The sequence below is a fragment of the Manis javanica genome, chromosome 5 (genome assembly GCF_040802235.1).
Source record: "Manis javanica isolate MJ-LG chromosome 5, MJ_LKY, whole genome shotgun sequence".
In the NCBI taxonomy this organism is placed as follows: domain Eukaryota; kingdom Metazoa; phylum Chordata; class Mammalia; order Pholidota; family Manidae; genus Manis; species Manis javanica.
The window spans coordinates 157906109-157932189 of NC_133160.1; the positions used below are offsets into that span (position 1 = coordinate 157906109).

The window sequence follows — 26081 nt, forward strand, 5'->3', positions numbered from 1 at the left end:
TCTCTTATATGTATTCACCTGTGTTATCTAGAATCCATATAGACTGTGCTACAGTGTTTTAGCAATTGACCACACAGAGACCATAATCATTACATCAGTTTTTCTTTTTGTGTTTGTTTTCAACTGAAAACTCTAGGTCAAGGATCTTAGTTAAACTGACACTATATGGAGCTCCTTTCTTCTCTAACAAAGACTGTTGACTATTTAGGAAAGGTATAGGGAATGTGGCAATATAAGTAAATACAAAGGCTGTGGAATGAGACTGCTCCAGTCTACTTAGCCACATCACTGACTACCTGCCTATTTTGGGTAAATTACTTAACCTCAATGGGTCTCAGTTACCACAACTGAAAAGTGAAGATAATATTTGGTTCATAATTGGACTTACTATAGATGGTTTAATGTGTATAAGTTGCTTAGAATAGTCCCTGGCACATTGTATGTTCCTTATGTGTTTTAATTATGTTTCCATTGGGTATGAGTCTCTTAGGTACATGCATTAGACATGACTTACTTAATCACAAATAATCTTAGAAGCCAGTAGGAGAATCATCTTAAACCACAAAGTTGAGCTTTATTCTTATATATTGTTCAATCAATACTGTCACTGTAACTAACCATATCTTTTCTTTAGTGAAAGCTTCTTAAGTTCTAGTTAGTCCAATAAGATTGTCTTACACAATTGTTTCTATTCATTGCACCAACCTCAGCAGATATCACTACCCCAGTCCAAGAGCACTTCCTGGGCTCTCATACAATGATGGTGCCTTGACTCAAGCTCACATCTTTCTGAATCCAAGTCTGGCCTTCTTTCTACCACCCCAGGCTGACCTGTTTGATGTGGCATTTAATCTCAGCCTAGCAGGAGGTGTTGAGAGTTAAAAATATGTGTGCTTATTTCAGAATCTCTGCCAGTTCCAAACAATAGCTACAAGCCTGCTTGTATGGGGAGTCTCTGGGGGAATCACTTGCATTGTTGCTGTCTTAGATCAAATGCAGCAGACATAGAAAGATGTCAGATTGTGAATGTTCCCAGTAGGCTCTGTGCTTACAAGCCAGTAACAGCCTTGACTTTGCATATGTAGACTTAAAAATTCCCTGATGGGTAAACTGTAGCCATGTGTCTTCTTTTAACAGAAATTTCTATTCAGATTCATTTCCATTACTGTTAGCTCTCCATGGAATCATGGACTTACTGTTTTTTTTCATACAGCTTCACTGGTTGGGAGAAATTCTTATCCAAACCTTTTAGGAAAAGTGAATATACTCCAAGTTTTAGAATTCTTCTGAATATAAAATGTCTGATTTTTCCAGGAATGAATATCCTTGCCCAGTCTTAGTTTTGATCACCACTATCTTTTACCATCACCGCCTTGTGAACTCTTGAAAGGCAGTGACTGTGCCTAATCATGTGGGATCTCCAGCATGTAGAAACGATGCTTGGCTAAGACCCTGATAAAGGAAATAAAACAAAGATAGGCAAATAAATGAAGTCAGTAAAATAAAAAGTAAAAATAGAGTAGAGTGGGTATAGAATGTACAAGAAGACAGAAGGAAGTACAAGAAGCCAGGTGATGAGTCTATTCCCCAGTCCACCTTCGTGTAACTTGACCGATGGTAAGACCCCATATTTTTTTGTTTGCTTGTTTGTCTAAGGTATGATTATGATACAGTATGCTCTAGCTCCCTGCCCCCCACCTCTCTGTCTCTCTTTGCTTTATTCTTTATTCCTAGGGAAAGACTAGGAACCATGGGGTCAGGATTGATTTTGTTCCTTCTTCTTTCTGGCTTAAAGGCTTAAAGATATTGGAGGGCAAAATGGGGATTGTCCTGAACCCCAGGTAAAAGCTGCCTGCCACAGCTCAAGGGCTGCCTGAGCAGGATGCTTCCCATTGCTTCTTGGGCTGCCAGTGCCCGTGCTTGTTGCTCTCTTCCTTGGTGTTTTGCCTGCTCTGCCTGGCAGTGGCTCTCTAAACACTAAAGCAAGAATCTTGGGCTCTCAAACCTTAGGAATGGCCCTCTTCTTTTCCCTCTGGCTTGGCTGTTTCTTTTGAATACAAGGCCACAGGGAAATTTCCCCATGAGAAAGATACAATGGTTTGGATGGCTGAAAATTTGGATGGATTCATGATACCTGCATTGCAATGCAGCATTGGATGTAGGAGGTGGGCTAGATTGCTTTAAAATGTTTGAAAAGAGGTGGCTCCTTGTCTGTTAAGCCAACCATGTAAGAGTTACTCCTTTCTCACCCCTGGGACGGTTGGCTGAGCTTAATGTATTCACCAACAGCATTCAAACCTTGTATGTCTAAGGGTGCATTTAACCACTAAGAGAAACAGTGGCTGCATATAAAGATATGTGTGGAAAATGCAATTCCTGGGCCACAGATCTAATGCTTATATTAGAAACTGTGTATTTATGGTGGGATGGTCAAGCAACCTTTACAAACATAAATGTGCTTAGATATTTTATACCTAATGACCACCTATGTATAATCTAGGCCCAGTCAGAATGGTCTGCATGAGAAAAATAACAGAATAAAAATTAACATATGTACTTTCAGATATTTCAGAATGTGTGTATTCTTGAGTTTGGTAGATGGATATGAGCTGGTTAAAACTGAGATATAAATGTTTCCTTAATGGACACAAATACATCATCAGATCCCAGGTTTCAAATTATTGCTAATCTAAATAATTTCTATTCTGAAGGTGTTTTAGATAAATATTAGCTGCCAAGGTTAATAACACTAACAGAAACAGAATAAACAGCTATTGAGTGAGTAAACAAAACAAAGTAAGGAACAAATTGCAGATGGTTTCAAATCAATCACACCTAAATATGATGGAAAAAATACAACTATTGCAGATTTGGAAAATGTTTGATTTTTTTCAATATAATCTGGACAATAAAAGCATAGTTGAACTTTAGAGATAATCACAATAGTCCTTGGCCTGAAACGCCTTAAAATCTCTGTTGCCCACCATAAAGTCCAAGCCATTAGGAGAAAATGCCTCTCTTTCATACAAACCTACCTTTCCAGCTTTCCCTTCCATCATGGCACTCCTGCCAAATTGAGTGGATCCCATAATTCCCCACCTCCTGGCCTCTTCTCTATTTGCACCTGCTTGCAATTTCCTTCCTGACTTCGTGTCTTTGCAAGGGATCCCCATCCTTCAGAGTCCAACTCATATGCCTTTCCTTCTAGAATGCATACCCCTGAACAATAGTATTCTTTTATTTTTATATTTCTCATTGTTCTTTTCTCATGTCATCATTTATTAAATTAATTTAGTTTGTGTCTCCTCATGATCTACTTGTTTCTAGGGTTCTTGAGATTCTCTTCAGCTTTCCAGTACTACCCTTCCTATAATGTAGACATATTTGCTTGTAATTCATGTATTAATTCATTCCTATCATATAAAATGGATGTTATATGTTAAAAATATAGTTTATAATGAGGTTATATCTTAATTAAGATCTTTACATCTGTAACCTGTAGATGATCACGTTTCATCCAACACATACTATTTTGATATTTCCTACATACAAGTAAGATGCCCAAATCTCTTTTCTCAGACAGTCTCTACACACCACTTTTATAGCTCTTCTTTACATCATGTAATAGTGCTCTGATCTCCATACATTTCTGATATATCCCTCTGGGCAGAAACTCTGCCATTCAGTTTAAACTCCTAGTAGTTAATAGGTTTTTCAATAAATGTCTGTTCAATAAACATATGGCTGGATGCATTGGTTCATGCAAGAATGAATACATGAATGAATTTAGGAGGTTTTTTAAAGTAATACGGTTGCTGTGGGTATGTGTTTGGAGGCAAAAATGTCCAACTAAGGTTATAATACTTATAATGGTACTTAAATTAAGTTTTAACAGTAAGAATGACAAAGAAGGATCATTAAGATGCAGAGATCTAATGGGACTCACATTTTCTTGGTCTGAAGATGAGTAACTCCTACCCTGTTAGCTTAGTACCCCTTCCTCCCAGCCACCACAGCCAGAAGCACTCACATTTTATCAGGTCTAGTCTCTGGATTCAAACTGGTAGCCAACAGGGGAGGTATTTCTGAGCCCTGATTGTTCACTTTCTGATTTGGGAAAAGAGTGTACCAGCATTTAGGATCTCTGTGGCTGTTTCTTGAGTGCTATGGAAAAAGACTAGAGATAATACCTACCTATGTTCTTCAAATACCAAGGACAATATTTTACTGCAGCTGTCAGTCGATGGAAGGGGCTCTCTCCAACTTCGTTTTCTCTTTGTGCTCCTGCTGTTCACACTGGTAATGATGACAGTCAAAGCCATCATCTCTGAATTGCAAAGACCCGAAGTGCATATCAAAAAATCAGTAATGATATTTTTTACAGCACAGCTTGCATCCAAGAATTTGAAAAATTCAATTATCTCATTTCCAGAAGAGCTATACAACTTGTAAGCATACTGCAACTTTTTATTTTACTGATGAAAAGTGTAGGCACCTGGTGATTTCCCTAATGCTGATGAAATTGGTGACAAATGCAGACCAGCAAACACTCCTGGTTCACTGTTTCATGTAGGTATGTCTTCACTGGAAGGACAGGCCCCGAAGGGCTCGAGCAAGGTTTGGGGAACCTTGATAAACTGATAAAAGATTGTTCTTTTATCCATAGTTTTGGGGACAGGGAACCAGAAGGCAAGCCTGGAATAACGGTTAAGAGAGGGGCTCAGAACTACACTTTGAATAACGTATCTAACTGGGTATTTGGATCAAGGAGGGCTGCAGGAATGTGATAGTCATCACAGAGCAAGGACAAATGATCAGAGAAACTGGAAAATAAAGCAAGAGGTGAGAATATGGAATCAGATAGACAAGCATTCATGGTTTCACCACTCACTAGCTCCTGTGTGGTCCTGAGCAAGTTACTTAACATCTCTGAGCCTCTGGTTGCTCATTTGAAAAAGATTTTGAGAAAAAGAACTCACCTAGGTCAAAGAGCAACTATGAGGATTTAGTGAGATTGCATGTATAAGTGTTCAATAAATGTCAACTGTTATTACCATCACCATTAATTATAATAAAATAGATGAGCTGGAGATCTGGCTGAGTAAGATTCAAGAATGAAAAATTATTTTTTATACCCCATTGCCTGTCTTTTATTTGTTTCCTGAGATATATTCCGTAGATGGGAGGACCCAAATACAGATCTGAATAAGAGTGACCTAGTGTATGGTTTTTAACTTCAATTTCATATGTACAGGAGGTGTTTTAGGTTCATTACCTGGGTCCCTGTAAATTAGATCAACAAAAGACAGATCAACGAGGGAAAAACAAACAGAAGTTTATTAACCTGTGCCTCGTACAAACACATGGGAATACTCAGATATGAGTAACTCAGAGAAGTGATTAGAACTTGAGCTTATATAGCATCTTAGCAAAAGTACAATGACTTTATAGAGAAATAACATGACAAAGGAAAAGGACTTTGAACCTCTCGGGGTAGCAAATTGCTGGAAGGCAAATATATGGGGAAACTAATGGTAGATAAGTGTTGATTTTAGCAAGGTTTATATGTAGATTCCACTGGGTAGGGTCTGGGATGAAATGGTCCAGAGTTGTCTCCAGTGATTAACTTGTGTACTCCCTGGTAGACAGGGTAAGATGGGGACATTCTTACAAATACATGCCCTGTTTTTTGGCAATCTGGGGAAAGACAGAAAGTTTTGCTGCTCTTCAATTGCCTTCAGCTCAAAAGTAATCCTTAAGCAAAGCAGCATATCTTGGAGTAGTATATTTTGCTGCCCTTTTAGCCATCATTAAAATGATCCGTAAGTATGTTTCTTCCTGTTCACATACAGTGGGGACATCTGCATTGCTTCCACAGAGGGATCTGGCTGCCTACCAAGTTTTGTTCCCAAGGCATTGTTATCATTTTTGCAGAAGGGAAGGTGGAAGCTATAGATGAGAATAAGAATTGTATGTATATTACTGAGTTGGGAATTTTTTACCTAATCTTTATCTTAACCCTAAGAAGTAGGTGTTAATAATCTCATTTTCCAGATAACAAAACTGAGGTTGAGATATGAAATAATCTACTCAAGATCTACCCTAGCTAAGAACAGGCAGTTCCAGAATTCAAATAATGTGCCTTAGACTCCAAAACCCGTGCTTCAACTAATACTACTGGGTTTGCAGAATTAATGATTTTTGGTGATTCTTTCTCCATTCTTATCAACAGCAGTTGCCAGAATTGGATGTGATTCCCACTTCCATTATGTGGAGCCTCATCTGCATAATTTCCTGATAACTGACACAGCTTCATTGCAAAGTGGTTTATAAACTAGAGTTCACAATATTTCAGGCTGAATTTGACGTGTTCCATCTCCTTCTCTAGCCAGAACGGGAGGTGAATGTACAGTCTGTTCCTCTGAGTCATGCAGGTTATCATCTCCTATTCCAGCCTTGGCACCCCACCCTGCCTTCACTTTCCCATGAGTACTCTCTTGTTTACCTCAGCAAATATCTAATTCATATGCTATATAGGCAAGCATCTTTATTTGTACTTTGCTGTGTGAGGTAATTCCCTGATCAGGGGGACGGGGAAGAGCAGAGAGGGGAACTGAGAAGAGAAGGGAGAGTCTGGGGCTCACAGCTTCCTTCACTACTGGAGGGAAAGTATGAAATAATATTAACCTTAGTTATCAACTAGAGGCATGCCCAATGCAACCCAGAATGTGTATCTATACTATTAAATATGTTGGCTTATAAGTTTTATCTGATTATAGCACTCCGTTTTCATGTAGTTCATTCTTTAATCCTTTTGTAATTCTGGGAAACGTTGTTTCAAAAGTTGTACTTAGTTTCCTAGACTACATCAACTTTAGCAGTGCCTGCAACTCAAATACTTTCAGGAGCCAGGCCACAAAAAACAGTTAGCATTATTTTACTATTAATTGTGTGCCAGAGAATGTACTTTTCAGGTAAAGTCCATTGCAGAGGGGTTGTAAATGATGATTGAGGAAGCAGACAGCAATGGCTAACATTTCTTGTGCATCGTCTATGTGCCTGGTCATGTTTGAGGCACTTTTAAGTAGTATTGCATTTAGTCTTCACTACATGAAATTGAACTGAGACTATTATACAAATTTTATAGATGGAGAAATTGAATCATTGAAAAGTGGTTCCATTAACAAGTGCTAGAGCAAGGTTGCAAACTAAGGCAACTGACCCAAAAGTCTTTGTCTTTATCCCTAAAACTTACTCACTTGTATTCCTTCCAAAGTACACAGGGGTAAGACAGTCTTAAGTGATTCAGGAAGTAGAGACTAAAGAGTATGTATCTGCCTATAGTATGTAAATAAAATGATGATGATGGCGACAATATTGATGATGGTGATGATGGAGATAATGGGGATGGATGTGCTGGCCAAGTAAACGTATCTTTGGGCTATTTTCCACCTCTGGGCTGCCAGGTCCAGTAGTGGATGCTGATGTAAAGCTAAATTAAACAAATTTATGGACTTGAAACTTGAGAATCATTCAGGGGGATAGTGATACTTGGCTCCTGACTTAAGAGAATTCAAGGATAATTGTTCCTTTGTCTAGACCTGACCTCCTAAGGAGAGAATCATAATTTCAATCCAAAAATTCTGGTGTTTTTTAGACTGCTAAGTATACATTTATGTGAGCATCAACATTATTTTGAATAATTTTTTAACATGTAAAAGAAAAGGTGGTACTCTATGAGGAATTTTTAGAAACACAATTCTCTTTCCATTAAAGGGTGTTGTGGAAAAAACACAGTAAGAAACAAGAAGGTTCATTTGTTTTAAACTAAGAAGCCTATTAATTTACATTGTATTCTTGTACTTTTGAAAGATAATGATGCACTGGATAGGAATATTTTCTGGGCAAAACACATACACAGAAAAAAAAAACCCACAAAAAAGCTGATTAAAAATAAGAAAGGTTTTTTTACAGCATGTCAATTCTTTAAAAAGAAGGCAACAAGAATCCAAAAACCAAAGTCCACATTCTCTTGTAAAACTCTGAATGACTTTTCCTTGACTAGATAATCGAGCCTTCATATTCTTTTTTGGAACTAGGTGAAGTATAAACAAAATTTATCAGAAATTGTAACTTTCTAATACACTCACAAGTGAATGTGATGTATAATTTATCAAAGTCATTTTCCTTGCTCAAATGAGTTTAGCCAGTGATTCATGATTCCTGACATTTTTTATTCACAATTTTTCTAGAAGATTGAAATAAATGTAAGGTTGTGTCCAACAGACAATAAGAGATTAGGTATATTTTAATTCTAAATTTGGAAAAAAAGTTTAAATTTCAGGGGATACCCACTGTAGTGCTCAATAAGTACTTTTGAATGAATGGATAAATGACAGAGAGAATGAGTGAATGGACCAATATGGCAAATTATTTGCAAATTCTTGTTCCTGCATAGAATCTCCTTTCAGATTTAAATCTTATTTCCTTGATGACTCAGTTTTGGTGACTGGTAGTGCAATGACCAATTTTCCAAGTTTTCTCTCTTCATCCAATGTAAATTACAATAATATGGAATGGAAATGACCCATTCATCTGATTTCTTCATGGTACTGTCCAGGCAATGTTTGCACCTTAGAACCAATTTGATTGTCAAGAACACCATTTCACAGTGTGGTTATAATTGTATCATGAGCTGATGAGGTGGTTGAAAATCACCACAAGAAACTCATTGGAAACAGTCATTGCAGGCATTTTAAAGGTCAATCTTCAAGACAGTGGAAGCACTTTAAATGGTTAAATATTTGCAGTGTTATTTTATATGCTTTCCTGATTAATTTTTACATGCAAAGAGAGAACCAAGGCACAGTGTTTACAGAGTGATAATTATCCTGTGAAGTCTGTAAATACCTATGTCCTCTCTGACCTTCATTTGGTTCATTGTATCATGTGTTTCTCTTTAAGAAAACAGTTTAAAAAAATGCTTTCAAACTCAGCCTTCAAGGTAAAAACTTTTGCATTAATTGCTAGGACTGATGTAACAGAGTATCACAAACAGGGTGACTTAAAAAAAAAAACAACAACAGAAATTTATAGTATCTCCCTTCCCGAGTGGAGAGGTCTGAAATTCAACTGTCAGCAGGGCTGGTTCCTTCTGAGGCTGTGAGGGAGAATCTCTTCAGGCCTCTCAACTGGCTTCTGATGGTTTGCTGACATTCCTTGGCTTACAGAGCATATCCCTGATTTCCGCCTTTTTATCTTCGCAGGGCATTCTCTCTGTGTCCAAATTTCCCCTTTTTATAAGGACACCAATCATATTGGATTAAAGTTCACCTTAATGTTCTCATTTTCACTTGATTACTTCTGTCCTGTGTCCAAATAAGGTCATATTCTGAGGTCCTGGAGGATAGGATCCAATATATCTTTTTTGGGAAGACGTAATTCATTATAGCCTTAAGAGGGAATTATCTCAGAATATTAACAAACAAACAGGGCTCTCCATATGCAATGAGGTAGGTGTCATCTCCATTTCAGAAAATGAGAACCATGGAGTTCGGAGAGATCAAATAATTAGGGCAAGAACACCCACTAGTAATCAGTGAGACCAGCATTCACATCCAGGCCAGAAATCTATGAGCTCCCCTCTACCCTGCCTTTATAGATTGTAGCCCATGTGGGCAGGGATTTTCATATAATTATTTACTATTATATAACCAGGATCTAAAATAGGTCCTGGCACAGAGTAGACACTCAAATAAATATTTATTGAGTGAATAAATAAGATAAGTTAACTGACTTACTCCCAAGTGGTTTTCCTTACTTTAAGATAGAATGAAAGGACATTAATGACAACTTGTCTAGTATGTAGCCTTCCCACAAAATAAAAATGTCATGTACCATCATTAGTCAGTTGAGATACGGAGGACCCTTTTTATTTCTATAAGAACCTCAATCACAAGCTCCTATCAGAGGAGGTACATAACAAACACTGTATTTTAAAACACACACACACAATTTATAGGATTATAACCCTCACCAGATATGTAGTCCCCACATAGTCCAAAAATCTAGCCAGAAAGAACATGGCTTCAAAGGTATGCTGTTTCAGAGGTCTTGTACACCACATGCAGGAATATTACCTGGAAGCAGGGAACCAATGTTAAGTGCTCGCTCTTGATTTTAGCTGGGATAATTTCCCTGTCAAGTGATGAGTGCAGTGGAAAAACCTGCAAAACAAGGTTAGGCTCACCTTGAATATGGTAGTAACTGCTGTGAATATGCACAGAATAAAACATTTTCTCCTCTGAGCTCCATTTTAATGTTATTAAAATTAAAATATATAAATCATACTGAAAAACCTAAGTCAATAATAACTTCTAAGGAAATTTTAAGAGAAGTCATTGAATAAAAGAGCTGTTGATGATATAAAGGTTATGCATGTCTGTGGAAATGCTTCATAGCAATAAAAATGAAGCAGTGGAAAATGAATGAATGAATGAATGAATGAATATGTGAGGGCAGGAGTTACTTTTCTTGGTGAACCCTGGGAGTATGTGATGTTCCTTTTGCTCCTACACTTTATTCAGATACGTTACCTGGATGCTGTCCCTGTAAGAAGCTTCCTGTTAAGACAATAGTAATATCTAACAGCATGAGCCACTTTGCATTTTGTATGTCACTGTTTCGCTCTTGTTTGGTGTACACAATAACTCTGAGTGAAGCAGGCCAAGTATTTCTCAGTGGTACTCATGAATCCAGTGACGCTCAGAGAATTTATTTGATTAAACACGTCTCAGCAAGTGCTTAACGAACAAGTGTCAGAGACAGAATGTGAACCAGTCTTAATTTTGTTTTGGGACCATCCTATCAGCATTGTATTTCTATTGGGCAATCGAACAAAGGCAGGAAATCTAAGCCCCAAGGTGGGCAGGTAGGACTATGGCTGGAGAGAGTGTTCAGCATTGCACCAGCTCTCCAACTAAGCAGCCTCACACCCCACTTCTGTTCTGCATCACGTTTACACAGAGCTACTTCTTATGAGGGGATTAGGTTCAGGGCCAGTATTTAAATGAAAATCACTGTAGTTGGTATATCGATGTGCTAGAGCTGCCATAGCAAAATACCACAGACTGGGTGGCTTAAACACTTTATTTTATCCCACTTCTGGAAACCAGAAGTTCAAGATCAAAGTGTGAGCAGATCTGGTTTCTTTTGAGGCCTCTCCCCTCAGCTGGTGACCTCACAAAGCCTTTTCCCTGTGCATGGCCGTGCCTATGTCTGAATGTCCTCTCCCCGGAAGGACATCTGTCACCCTGGAATAGGGCCCACCCATATGACCTCATTTACTAAAGGACCTCTTTCAAGGCCCTGTTTCCAAATACAGTCACATTCTGAGGTACTGTCAACAGATGAATTTCAGAGGTAAAAAATCCAGCCCAAAAGGTGAGGATAGCCCTACGTTTCAGCTTGCTGAAAGAGTCTTCACGTATGTCTGTCATCTCAGTGTAATTATCATTAATTTCCTGTCTTACTCAAAAGCTTTGCAGTTCATATGATAGATTATATGATTATCTTACTTGCAGTCTATCTAAATAATCTTTGAAAATCCTTTAGAATCATCCATAAAGTGTAGTGCAGATGTACGATTTCTCAGTAATTCCTCCACAACCAGATTGTCTTCCATTAAAAGATCTCCATTTCTTCACTGGGTCACACAGTATGAAAAGACATATTCTTATACTTCAGGCATGTACACAATATGGCAACATGCACTCACTTTTAAAAGCATGTGGGAACTGTGACTGACAGAGAAAGAGCAAATTCACTTCTCCCATGTTACGCATTTCTGGGCAAGCATTGACTGGGTGTGGTTCTTGGTGGTGGTGTCTGATGGGGAGGGTTTGGAAATCCTCATCTCACAGATGAAGGAATTTGAACCCCTTCACCCAGGGAAAGTGTCCATGGTTGTCCTGCAGACCACTGGGGAGGCCTCATAGCCCCCAGCCGTTAGAGCTTTCTCATCGATACTGGTCATAACTATCAGTTCTCCAAGTCTGAACTTCCCTGACACATTAAATTACATTCACCATTCATATTTGTAGTGTTCATGGAGGGCAGATTACCAAAGTCTGTTCCATCACTTGTACTTACCAGATAAACAGCTGCCTGGGAGCCTGGAGCAAGGCAGCCTGGAAGGAATGGAGTACAGATAAGTGGGAAGAAATGATAGAGGGCCACTCAAGTAAGTCTTTGGACTTAATAACTCTTAATTAAAATGTCAGTGATAACTTGAACTGTTTCCTGAAGTTTCCCAAATAATCTTTACTAATGATAAAGTACCAAAATTCATGAGTAATTTACTTTATTAAATAAATAACATTAGCTGTTCCTCTAATTACAATACACTTTCATTTTGATAAATGTTCTTGAGAGAGAGGAGGTGGAGTTATAGGCAGCTGGCTGGGGACTGAGCATAACCTTGGTGTATCCACGGGAGTGTTTCCTAGACTAGAAACTCTTTCAGTATGTAAATCAACACAGAGTGATAAGGTTGAGAACTGCTGCTCTAGGTTTTTAGAACAGTTAATGTCCTGAGAATTCTATCCCCTGGCACTTGCTTCGCCCGTACTTCATGGCTCTGGCGAGCTAATGGAAATATTCCAGTCGCTTCAGCTCTTGTCATTTAAGTGTGTTGCCCTCTCTATTTTGATTTGGGGGAGGACTGTGGGTCGCCTCCCTGTGTGCTCTATCTTTAGGATCCAGAAGTTCCCAGGTTAGCAGTCTATACATCCCACAAAGTGCAGTCTGTCACTGGCAAGAGTCTCAATTACTTGTAAGGGCCCCCAGATTTATTGCTGGGTAATTAAAGGCACTTTCTGGTGCCAAGAGATTCTTCATCTCAGTGTTCTCTTCTGCTTCATTAAAGGTTTATAAAAGAAGTTGCTGAGTGAGTTTGCATGAAATCTACTGTTAGATTAATCCTCAAAAAAAAAAAAAAAGTAATTATGCCCCTGCCTGGCCCTAGTGCCTGCAATGACTCCCCTATTTCAGCAGGAGAATGTTTGAACCTTAGTCTATTGTGAAAGCATTTCATATTCTGACTCAGTTTACTCTTCTGCCTCTCATATAGTAGGCCCTCAATAAGTAATTGTTGGATGAATAAATGCACTCTGTCCTTCAGGGATACAAGAATAGTAGCTAAATAATGACTGAGTGTTTTTCTTATGTTAAACGGTTTCTCTGTTTCTTTGAAACTTGCAATAATCCCATGAGTCAGGTACTAGAATTATTCCTATTTTGCAACTGAGGAAGCAGGTTGAGTTGCCCAACATTATTTATTACATTTCTAAGTACCAAAACCCAGGATCTAAATGACTAGCTGTGGGGTCCAGCCTCTTGAACACTGTCTTATACTTACTTGCTGCTCAATCAACTCCTTCATCCCCACCCAAAGCCTTTGTTAAAGCCATTCTTCCAGCCAGAAATACCCTTCCCACCCACTCCAATGGGCCAGCTCCAACCAGCCCATCAATCCTAACTTTATCCACACTCTATCATGGAGACATCCTGGATCCTCTGACTCACATCTAACTTTCTTTCCCCAGAACTCACAAAACTCACTTATTTTCTTGACCAATTATTTTGGCTCCCAGGACATGCCAGATGGTAAAGTCTCAAGGACTATGGCTTTGTATTACTTTTTAACTCAATAAATGTGTAATGAATAAATAAAATATTACAGTGGATCTCTGAAGTACCCCAGAACTGTATATTTTGTCTCCTTATTTACAAATAACTTCATGTTCTTCATATACTCAGTTGTTCAAACAGATCTATATTCAGAAGAATTGACTTAAGGTTGGAATGAGTTAGCAAAGGCGGTGATGGTCGTTTGCTGGGAGAGATTGTTCTGTTCAGTATGGGCTTTGCCTGCTGATTAACAAACAAGGTGAACCAGTATAGAACCACTAGACGGAGTGCTGTGTTTTGTTTGCTGCAAGAACTGCCAGAATATAAATGGGTTTAGTTGTGTTTTCTTCCACAGAGGAGCTATAGACTAGCACTCCAATTTCTTTGCAATATAACCTAGCAGAGACATCTGTGTCTGTTTTGTCAGCTGTTGATAATTTAACTTGGGGAACAAGTTTACTGAGGAAAGCTGCTCCTTTCATCATTGAGCATTGTTAGTGCCTTGATAGTAATGTAACTTTCTTAAATTATGGGCACATCTGGAAAGGCATGCAGATGTGGCCCCAGCCAAGAGAGAAACCTATCCAATTACTAGCCCACCTTAACACTCCTGAGATTCAGGTTAGGACAGTAGGTCTATCTGTACATTCCCCTGGGTCAGGCCACACAGTCAACCTTCATGGCTGAACGAGGCACCTTTCCTCTTTTGTCATCTTCCCTCTTCTGTCATCTCCCCCAAAGCCCTTACTTTTCTCCAATCCCACATCCTATAAAGGCTTCTAGTTTCTGAACATTGCTCTTGAGTCCACCTCATTGAGAAGCTGTGTATTCTTACAGTGTGCCTAGAAGCAGGTTTTAAACCTTTCTGATTCTGTCATGCTCCTGAAACAAACAGGTATTTTCCCTCTTAATACAATTTCTCATAGCAAAATTTAGATGTGTTCTTCTATTAATAATATTCTATCTCTAATCTCCCTAAGACTCCACATACCAACAGGAAAATGGGTGATAGAAGAGAAAGGGATGAAGAGAAAATGTCATACCACAAAAAATGAAAATGAAGACGATAGTGGTGATAGTGATAACAGAAACAGTATACCACCCTGTACTAAGGACTTTATATGGAACACCCTCATTTAAAGAACAAAGTACCCATATTTTACAAATGTGTATTCAAGTGGTAGATGGAGTATTAGACTGTCAGTAACTTGTGCTGGCCCTTTGCCAGTTTGCTCTCAGATTCATTTCCTGCCCATCCCTTGCTATGATTTACCTTGCAAGGAACTATAATTTAGGCTCTCTTGCTGACAGCCTTAGGGCTAAGTTCAGTCTGTGGATACACTGGAGAGGTTTGGAGAAGAGGAAGGAGTAGCCAGGGTACCTCCCCACCCCCGACCTCTCAGTATCTCCGTGGCTGCAGTTCCCTCTAGACAGCCCTTCCCCCTGCCCCCCTGCCCCTGAGGTGCCAGCTCCCACCAGGCCCCTGTGACACTGATGCCGCCTTTGGTCCCTGTAGCCCGAGGAGAGATCATGGGCTCCTCTGTGTAGCTGTTGTTCTCTATCAGGAGCCCCATTAATCACTGTTTGGCTTCTAAGCATTAACATTACCTGAGCAATAAATTATCTTATTAAACCTCTCTAGCTTAAAATACCTGAAGTGGTTTTTTTTTTTCTTTATTGGGCTCTGTCTGATTTACTTACCTCAGATCACACAGCCGGATGATCACAAAGCTGGAATTCTAATCCATGTGTATCTGACATCAGACCTGTGTTCTTAGCCTCTAGACATGTTTCCTAGAATTTACATTTTAAAACAAGTAAAATAATTTTTAGTTGTATGCCTAGATGTATGAGTTTTACTGTGAAATATCATCTTGATTGGGTAGAGTTTGGTTTTAGCTGAAACTTAAGCCATGAGATTTGGTGTTGAGTCATCTTTTGCATAGAGAAAACTCACAGTTGCTTTTTATTTTTAATTTTTTTTAATTGTATAGGTTAAAGTTTTGCTGCTCAAAGTGTGGTCTGAGCTATTCCCTGGGAGCTTTTTAGAACAATAGAATCCCAGGACACATCACAATCTGTGTTTTAGTAAGATTCCCATGTGATTTGTATACACAATTAAGTTTGAGCAACACTGTACTAAAAGAATGTGAGTAAAGAATAAAGCAAAAGCACCCTTAAAACTTAAAGGATAACACTATCTGAAAAGTCTCTTTTTCCAAATTTAACAGCCACCATGTTTCAGCCTTTACCCCAACTTACAAATGCTCATGTTCAAAATCCTATTGTTAGTACAACTTTGGAATTTATTTCTTCATTAAAAATCCTGTTATGGGTCTTGACTGGGCTTACAGGCTAGCCCATCAGGATGCAGGTTAAATCATGATGTGATGGGGACCAGGTTACTTTCAAAATAGAAGAAATGTCTTTCTTTTTTTTTTTGATAGGAAGCCTATTCTAGGCACTTGTTTGTTATCGCATACCCAGAGTCAGCCTGGTGTCATGTTGCTCAACCCAGGGTGCCTCTCTCCCCCTTCACATTCTTTCCCTGTGTATCACCCATCTGGGGACCCTTACCCAGGTGCACTGTCCCCAAAGTGCTCCAGAATGGGGTCACACCACGCCATTTCATCAGATCCTGCATTTCAAAGTGATGATCATTTTAGCAAGGACTTATTATGGAAGTAATGAACTTAAATTCAAACTGAGTGGCTACCTTATCATTTAACACCACTAAAAGCATTTTAATATTTATTGTAGGATAATTGTTAGCTCAATTAAATCTCTAATTTGTAGAATTTTACCTGTGTAATAAATGAAATGGGGAACAAGTTTAACAAGGTGGAGGCGACTTTGAGAGGGGGGCCAGCTTTCCTCAGGAACACAGCCTGGAGCCCACATCCTGCACCCTCTTGGGCAGTCACTGCTTCTGTCCTTCACGGCTCGTGTTTTGTGTTTGTCATTCTTTTATCTGTTTATGTAAGGCAAAGGTTTCCTGTTTGAATGTGTAGTTCGCTTATAATCAGGACTCCTTATAATGTAAAAATAGATTGGCTCCTTACTATATTAGTTGTCCATACTATGTCACAAATTACCCCCCGATTAGTAGTTAACGCAACACATGGCTGAATAAAAATTCCACAGATTTTGTGAATTAGCTAGGTAGTTCTGACTCAGGGTCTCATGAAGTTGTGGTCAAGCTGTTGTCTAAGAGAGCAGTCAAATCAATACTTGTCTGAGGAGCATCCCTCTCAGAGTAACTCTGAGATACTGTGAACTCAATTCCTTGACATGTGGACCTCTTCAGAGACTGCCTGAGTGGGCTCACACGTGGTATCTGGCCTCCGTCTCCCCAGGCTACATGACATGATAGCCAGCTTCCCTCCGAGTACAGGTTCAAGAGGGAGAGAGTGTGAGATGATGCGTGCAAAGTGCAAACTGAAGTCTGTCACCACCTAATCTCTGAAGTGACGACTCAACACTTTTGCTGTAGTCTGCTTTCTAGAACAAAGTCACTAAGCCCAGCCCACACTCAAGGAGAAGAGAATTAAGCTCAACTTTCTAAGGAAAGGAGTATCAAAAAATGTGTGGACATATCTTTAAAACCAACACATCTACATAATAAGTGGGTGCAGTGGCACCAGAATTTTCTCAGTCTTGAATTCTGTAGTATTTCTGTCTCTGCATTTCAATATTTGAAGAAAGCAAGGTGTAGGAGTCAGGACATCTTTGTTAGTCCAAGATCCTACTGGCAGTGTGACCTTAAGAATTACCTAATTTGTTTTTTCTTTGAGTTGGAGATGTTATTTTAAACTCTTTCCTGAAAATTGGAAATAGTGATGCCTATTCTACCTAAATATCAAGAATTTCGCGATGCTGTAATGAGTTAATTGGATTTGCAGATACTTTGGAATATGCCACCTCTGGGCTTGGTTTATTCCACCTTTGGTCCTTGTTTCATCAGAACTACCTGTATCACGATGAGAGACTCAGGAAATTCCCAGTTTCTTCCTTTGTAGGTTTAACAAATAAAATACAAGGAACAGTGGCTGTTCTTTGCAGGTTCAACAAATTTTCTCTATCCCAGTGTTGATTTTTTTTTTCCACAAAGATTCAGTTTGTTTGTTTTTAGAGCACTTTAAAGTTGACAACAAAATGGAGAGGCAGAAACAGATTTTTCCCATATGCCCTTTGGCCCCATGCATCATATCAGTGGAGCAAAATGGTGCATTTGTTACCAAAGAGGAACCTTCATGGAGGCATCGTGATCACTCCGAGTGCACAGTTTTACCTCCGGGCTCACTCTTGGTGCTGTACATTCTATGGGTTTGGACAAATGGCTAATGGCACATATCTATCTTTCTGATATCAGACAGACTCTTTTCACTGCCCTAAAAACTCCTCTCTGCCTATTCTGTTCCACCTTCTGCCACTGGCAGCTATGGATGTTTTTAGTGTCTCCATGGTTTTCTGTGTCACTGTTTTAAAAACCATCCCCTAATCTCCACTGTTTGACCTCCAAGTCCTTTGGCTATTTAAAGTCCCACTAAGGAAGAGGACTTTAATTAATAGTTCAGAGACCTAATGCCCCGTCTACAGATGGCCTCTGGGCTCATTTTGTTCCATATCTTCTGACGCAGTTCTCATGACCTTTCCTTTTTCCATAGTGAAAAAGCTCCATCAGGCTCTCATTGTCTTGGTCAATGTCCTGTTCTTTTCTTATCTTTTCATAGTGCATATCACATGGATTCTAATCACTGGGACTCCGCTAATATCCAGCTTCCCTTTGTAGGCTGTTCTTCCAGACTTACCAGGTTCTGTGGTCACAGGAAAGTTGTTTCCTTAGTCTTATTGCCTGAATATCTGGTCCTTGGTCAGTAAATGTCCTCTCAAATATTTGCATGCTTCCTAAGTTCTTTTCCTCTCCTGCTAACCTGTTTTCCTAGGCTAACCTGTTTACACCAATGTGATAAAGTGGAAACGGCATAGCCATGGAATAGAGAGACCAGAGACTTGAATTCTGGTCACTTACCGACTGTGACTTTTACCATTATTCCCATTCGTAAAATGGAGTTCTCAGCTTCTACCTCGGAGTAATTTCATGAAAACGTAATGAATTAAAAGTTACTGTTTCTGGAATGGCAAGGAGGACAGACCTGAATCAGAATTAGCCAGGGAGCTTTTAAAATAGACATGTTTGAAGTTTCCCCTAAGAAAATGTCTTGGAGTGGAGGTAGAAGATATATATTTCATGCCCCCAAGGTGATCCTCACGGAGAGCAAAGTTTGAGAATTATTACTCCGTGGAAAATGCCCGGGGCTTGTGGGTCTTCCTAAAGAGATTCATAGATAAGTAGCCTCTTTTTTATTCTATGGGTTGAATGGTACCAAGGACAATAAAGAACAGGTTCATCAGGATACAAGCCATTTTACTGATGTCTCTTCCGTCAGTGCACTTGGAGGAAAGGGATATATAACTCCCTGCAGGACTGCATTCCCTGTCCAAAGTAGAGGTTTATCAAGTGCATGGACTTCTTTCTTTCTGAATTTCCTCTGTCCTCTCTTCACACTTTTTCTTAAAGGAGTATCTACCTGAATATACCCGTGACTTTTCAGTACATCTGCTTTCAGTATATTTGCGACCTTGTTTACCACCTGAACTCCAAGTACATTATGTACATGTATATTGGTGCTGGATCTGCAGAACTCTTTCTAGTTAAGTCTGTTTATCATAGACTTAAAAGCAACTTAGCATCTCTGCTGTCACCAGTATTATAAGAAAATGCAGACTTTGTTATAATTGGATCTACCTTTCAGAATCCCTTTCTTTCTGTATTCACATATTGCTAGTTGCAAGCAGGCTGAAACATTGCCTTATGGAAGTGGATGGCAAGACGTAGTCCTTATGAGGAAAAACAAGGCTCAGAAAACATGGACAGTTTTTGACTCAGAACTTACGATGCTAGTAGCTACCACTTCCTGACTGTAGGCTTAAAGCACTATTGCTTAAATTCCTTCCCTTGTGTTAAGAAGATGAACAGAGGATGTGTTTGAACCTTGACTTTTAGGGAGGACTTGGATCAGGAAAGGGTTAGTCCAGAGGGAGGGACAAAAGTACACAGGCTTATGTAGCAAGATTTTATTTTTTTTGTCGGGGTAGCTAGCAACCTTGAGCGTAGCCATAGGAAATTAGTAGAGAGCAAGGGAGAACAGAATTTTTAGGTCATATAATAAGGGTCCTTGAATGATTGGTTAAAGCATTTGTAATTTTCTCATTAAATGCTCAGAGGGCAGAAAAAAAATAAGGGTCATATATGGAGATAAATTGAAAAGAGGACATGAATTTATAGACAGACGAAGTGTGTTCTAGTTCTAACACTAGCACTTAGTAGTTGTGTATCTTTGGGTGTGGTAAGTTTTTTATTTCCTCAAGTGAGGAATGGTGGTGATGCTTTTATCCATGGGCTCTCTTGAGGATTAAATGAAGTAATGTGAGGACAGCTTTGTATTTTCTAAAGTAACATTTGTCTCTATATAGGTATAAAAAATGCAAGCACTCAGTTCATTTATCCTCTAGGTGATTTATCCATCCCCTGAATCTCTCCCATCCTGCTCCATCACTCGTGACATGGAATGTTCTTTTCATAACAGTCTCAGGTGCTGAGGACCCCACCTTCTTAGGTCTGGCCCTCTGGTTGGTCCTTCTGCACTTGGGCATCACCGCTCTGACCTCCGCGCGTCCTCCTTCTATGTAGTCTCAGGTAGTTTTTGTAAGGGGACAAATACCATCTTTGCAAGTGTGCCTCCAAGACTCCATTTAGGTCTGTGGTTGCTCTAAATCCTTGTTTCTGATTGGTATCAGGTAGGAGAGGAAAACTGCCCCTGGCATATTAGTGTCCGGGAACAAAAGCATAACAAAAACTTGTTAATACTACCAAATAACACCCTGTTGAGCACAGATCTTGCAGTCTTCACAAGGTCAAGTTTGAAGGGACAAGTCAGTTACCCACTGAAAGACGAAGACGAAGAGAGCAGACCGCAGGTCTGGTCAGCCGCCGGAAGAGATTATGGGTTTGGTGCCATCAGGACTTTGGTGCTAACAGAAACCATGGAGGAGGACGAGCCCAGAACTGAAGCAGAGAGAAGTGTGAACGCTAGAGACAGGAGGATCTAGAAGCATCCGGAAGTGGAGCGGTCAGAAAGCAGCAGAAGATTCTGGCTGTGAGGACTAACTTAAGGACATATTGTTACCATGTCTTCCTTTTCTTACTGGTCCCCTTAGTGCCAATAACTTGCACATCTAGGGATACAATAAAAATTGTTAATTAAAGCTAATTTAAAGAAACTATTAAAAATGGCATTTTAAACTTGATTAGCATGTCCCTTAAATTATTTTTGACTTGAAAACACTTTTGCCTGAACTGTCAAAATGCAGGTGCTTTATCCATGTGGTTGCACAAGTACTTATCAAGTCTTTGGGAGGAGGGTCAGTATGGAGGTGGTGGAAGAGAAGCAAGTAGGTCAGAGCTGTCAATGTGTCATTGAGAGCCTAGGTTATTTTCCCAGATTGTCCCAACAAATGGGGTGGCTCCCATAACAGAAATGCATTCTCTCACTGTTCTAGAGGCTTGAAGTCTAAAATCAAGATATCTACAGAGTTAAGTTCCCTCTGAAGGCTATCAGGAAGACCTTGCTTGCTTCTTTTGGCTTCTAGTAGCTTCCAGCAATCTTTGGTATTCTTTGGCTTGTAGCTACCTTGCTCCACGTTCTGTTTCTAATGCCATGTGACCTTCTTCCCCTATGTGTCTTTACATGATCTTTTGTAAGGATGTCAGTGATTGGGTGCCAGTCATTTTGAGGCTCACTCTAATCCAGTAGGTATTCATCTTATATGCTAATTATATCTGCAAACACCCTATTTCCAAATAAGGTCCCATTCTTAGGTTCCTGGTGGAAATAAATTTTGGGGGATACTAATCAACCTAGTACATAGCCTTTTATCTGCCTGACGTGCATGTAATGGAAACAGTGTAATGTACGGAGCTGGCCATGCTGAGGAGCACCTGATGAATCTACTTAATGTTTCTACTGAAGCTTCAGTTCCCACAAACTTGGCTGTTGAATGTCATGCAGGACTGGACCTTTGTGTATTTGAAAGGTCCATGCATGCATGCATGGAAAGCACATATATATATATTTCTTTTTTAAGGGTATAATATTTTTCTGGTTATATATCAGCAGGGTGTATACTGATTATAGACAGAATGCTGAAATGTTTATGCCCTTTAGATGCCCTTAGCGAATGTGAGTGGTTGTGATTCTTAGTGGTAGTCATTCCAGAGACTTGCTCTCTGCTATAGCTGCCGCTTGTGAGATTCTGCCAAGTAATTGTTCTGTACATACTAGAAATAACTAGAGATAATATAAGTGAATTTTTCTCTTTCATGTTCAACACATGTGAATTTAAACAACAGATGGATTCAAACAGTTTCCTGAGATCAGACCTTTAAGAATAATTAGAAGGTATAATCTGGTCAATACTGATATGGTTTTTGAAATGTAAATGGGCTGTATTTAAGTGAGAAGGAATCCATTAAGAAAAAATCTTCCAGCAGGTGAGATAATAGACCTTGGAAAGTTTTAGCAGGTCATAAATCTGTAAAGAATTACAGTTAAAGATTTTTAAATGGTTTTGCATGGACCAAAATCATCCATGGCTCACTGAATAAGAAGGGAGGGAAAAAAAAGGGTGATTATCATTTCCTTTTGATTCACCAGTAAATAAAGAAAAAATAGTAAAGAATCTGGGTGCTCTCTGAGACTCAGTTTCCTTTTTAAAAATGGGAAAATACTGCCTGGATTATACAGTGATGACCGGTTGCAGGGGTTCATGTGGGATAACATTATATAGAAGGATTTTGAAACTTCACAGAATTAGACATATGCAAAGTAATTGGATGATTAATGAAGATGAGAATATAGCAAGACTAGAGGAAAATACAGAACATTATGAAAAATGGGAAAGGACTTTCTGTATCACCAGATCTGTTCTCCCATTGACCCTAGTTATGTAATTCCAAGTTCTGTGTGTATCCTAAGAGAATTCTTGGCCTATCAAACTCAGCATACATAAAATGTTCCTTTTTATCTTCCTTTCTATGGCTGTTTTGCCTCTTGCTGTCTCATTACTTTTCATTGCAGCAGCAGTTCAGCCAAGGTTGAAATTACAGGGGATCTTGAATGCTCCCATCTTTGTTTCCTAGAAATAATCTTCAATTGACACTTCCTTTCTGTTCTGTAATTCTCTTACCTCTTCCCTTTCTGTCCATCTCCCCTTCAGATCCCATATTTAGATCTGTTACCCATATTCAGGAAATCATTGTTTCTGCTTTCATTGAGCTTACCGGAGGAAGGCTCCAGGAACATGGGTCTAACTTTGTCATGTTACTACTTAAATGTATTCAGTTTCTTGATACATATTTCTGCTTTCTATGCTGCTAGCAATGGCTTTTCCATATCCTGTGTTCAAACTAAAGCATTCTATGAATTAGAACTATGCATTTCTACCTCTATATTGCTTCTCACCATTCACTCTGAAAATTCCACTCTCACTCTTAAACTGCAGATACTCAGTAATACTAAGGTGAACAAATAGTCATTTCTGTAATTGGTAACACCGAGTTATCATACTGTCATTCATTCAAAGTCAACTACTTATGCGCTTTTGACCCCACAGTAGACAGCAATCATGCTTTACCTGTCCAGTAACAAAACACTTCACCTGTTAGGGACAATCCCATTGTGGACCTTGGTGTGAAGCACAGGTTTACTCTCTAATATAGTAGCTATGGAACTCAAAACACTTTTTTAGTAGTGTTTAATCCCACAAAGCTTCCTTAGTTTCCTGCATTTTGCCAAGGCTGGGTCTTTGATTCTCTCCCCAATTTTACAATTCTGTATCCTTTTCTGCTCGTTTGTCAGATTAATTTATGTCTCATCAAGTAAAATGAATAAGATCTGAGTAGCAGATTCTGAGAGGGATCTTAGTAGGTGTGGCATTTGATCTGGGCCATGAAGGATTAACATGTCCATGGATGAATACATACAACATTATTAATCATATGTTAATATAATTATCACTGGGTAAGAGGTATTGAGTGGTATGCTAAGATTTTCATTCATTTTGTTTTTAACTTTCAAAGTAACCCTTTAATGATGATATATAGTAGGCACTGTTTAGTTGCCTATCTAATTTTCACTTTGACATCTTCCTTGCTAAAAGAACCCTGATTTTGTTTGGGGTAGCAATGTACTCAGCAAAATATTCAATTTTTCAGTTTCTCATGCAACAAAGAATAACCATTTTTCTTAGTCAATGGCCAATAGGACTTGAGTGACAGTCCCTTGAGTAGAGCACCCTTCTGAATAAAAATGCAAAGTCTTATAAAGGGAAAGATTTGGCTTCTTCCTTGTTTCTGCCTCAAACTCCAAAGTAATGCTTAGTGGTAAAGGAGCTATCTTAAAACCAAGGGAAAAACTCCATATCAAGAATGGTGGGAAAATGTCTACTCAGGTTCTTTGTCCATTTTTAATTAGGTTATTTGTTTTATTGCTGTGGAGTTGCATGAGTTCTTTGTATACTTTGGATATTAACACCCTATTAGATTTGTGATTTGCAAATATTTTCTCCTATTCCATAGGTTGCCTTTTCATTTGTTGATGGTTTTCATGGCTATAAAGAAGTTTTTTTAGTTTGATGTGGTCAATATTTATTCTTGCTACAGACATTTTTCCAAAAAAAATGAATAAATGACCAACAGCTATGTGAAAAGATGTTTCAACATCACTAATCATGAGGGAAATGCAAATCACAACCACAATGATGTATCACCTCATATCTGTTAGGATGTCTTCTATCTAAAAGACAAGAGATAACAAATGTTGAGAGGATACAGAGAAAAGGGAACCCTTGTACATTGTTAGGAATGTGAGCTAGTACAGCCTCTATGTGAGACAGTGTGAAGGGTTCTCATGAAATTAAAAAAAGAACTACCATATGATCTAGCAATACCACTTCTAGTTATATATTCAGAGGGAACAAAACCGTTACATTGAAGAGATACCTGCACTATTATAATAATTATTGCAGCATTACTCACAATAGCCAATGTGCAGAAACAACCTGAGTGTCCATCAGTGGGTGACTGGATAAAGAAGATGTGGTACACAATGGAATACTATTTAGCCTAATAGAAATCCTGCACCTGTGATGATATGGATGGACCTGATGAGCATTATGCTAAGTGAAATAAACCAGACAAAGAAAATAAATGCTTTCTGGTATTGCTTATATGTGGAATTTAAAAGAGAAAATGTCAAACTCACAGAAACAGAGAGTGGCATGGTGGTTCCCAGAGACTAAGGGAGTGGAGGAAATGGGGAGGTGCTGGTAAAAAGGTACACACTTTCAATTCTTTTTAAATTTTTTATTAAGGTATTATTGATATACACTCTTATCAAGGTTTCACATGAAAAAACAATGTGGTTACTATATTAACCCATATTATCAAGTCCCCACCCATACCCCAATGCAGTCACTGTCCATCAGTGTAGTAAGATGCCACAGATTCACTATTAGCCTTCTCTGTGCTACACTGTTTTCCCCGTGATCCCCAACACCATATGTACTAAACAAAATACCCCTCAATCCCCTTCTCCCTCCCTCCCCACCTGTTCTTCTACACCCCTCCCCTTTGGTAACTACTAGTTCCTTCTTGGAGTCTCTGAGTCTGCTGCTATTTTGTTTCTTCAGTTTTACTTCATTGTTATACTCCACAAATGAGGGAAATCATTTGGCACTTCTCTTTCTCCGCCTGGCTTATTTCACTGAGCATAATGCCTCCAGCTCCATCTATGTTGTTGCAAATGGTAGGATTTGTTTCTTTCTTATGGCTGAATAGTATTCCATTGTGTATATTTACCACCTCTTCTTTATCTGTTCATCTACTGATGGACACTTAGGTTGCTTCCATATCTTGGTTATTGTAAAAAGTGCTGTGATAAACATAGGGGTGCATATGTCTTTTTGAATCTGAATAGTTGTATTCTTTGGATAAATTCCAAGGAGTAGGATTCCCGGGTCAAATGGTATTTCCATTTTTAGTTTTTTGAGGAACCTCCATATTGCTTTCCACAATGGTTGAACTAGCTTACATTCCCACCAGCAGTGCAGGAGGGTTCCCCTCTCTCCGCATCCTCACCAGTATTTGTTGTCCTTAGTCTATGATGCTAGCCATCCTTACTGGTGTGAGGTGGTATCTCATTGTGGTTTTAATGTGTATTTCCCTGATGATTAGTGATGTGGAGCATCTTTTCATGTGTCTGTTGACCATC

At 39.0% G+C, this 26081-nt stretch overlaps 1 protein-coding gene and 1 long non-coding RNA gene across 3 annotated transcripts in view; one reads left to right on the forward strand and one right to left on the reverse strand.

The window, feature by feature from the left end:
• KCNIP4 (potassium voltage-gated channel interacting protein 4) overlaps window positions 1-26081 on the forward strand; it is a 1115920-nt gene that overhangs the window by 542586 nt on the left and 547253 nt on the right. The window lies entirely within an intron of this gene.
• On the reverse strand, window positions 10055-15485 carry LOC140849416 (uncharacterized). Its single transcript, XR_012131169.1, has 3 exons — window positions 15391-15485; window positions 12151-12188; window positions 10055-10226 (listed from the first exon to the last, which is right to left on the reverse strand). It is a non-coding gene; the product is annotated as an uncharacterized lncRNA (long non-coding RNA).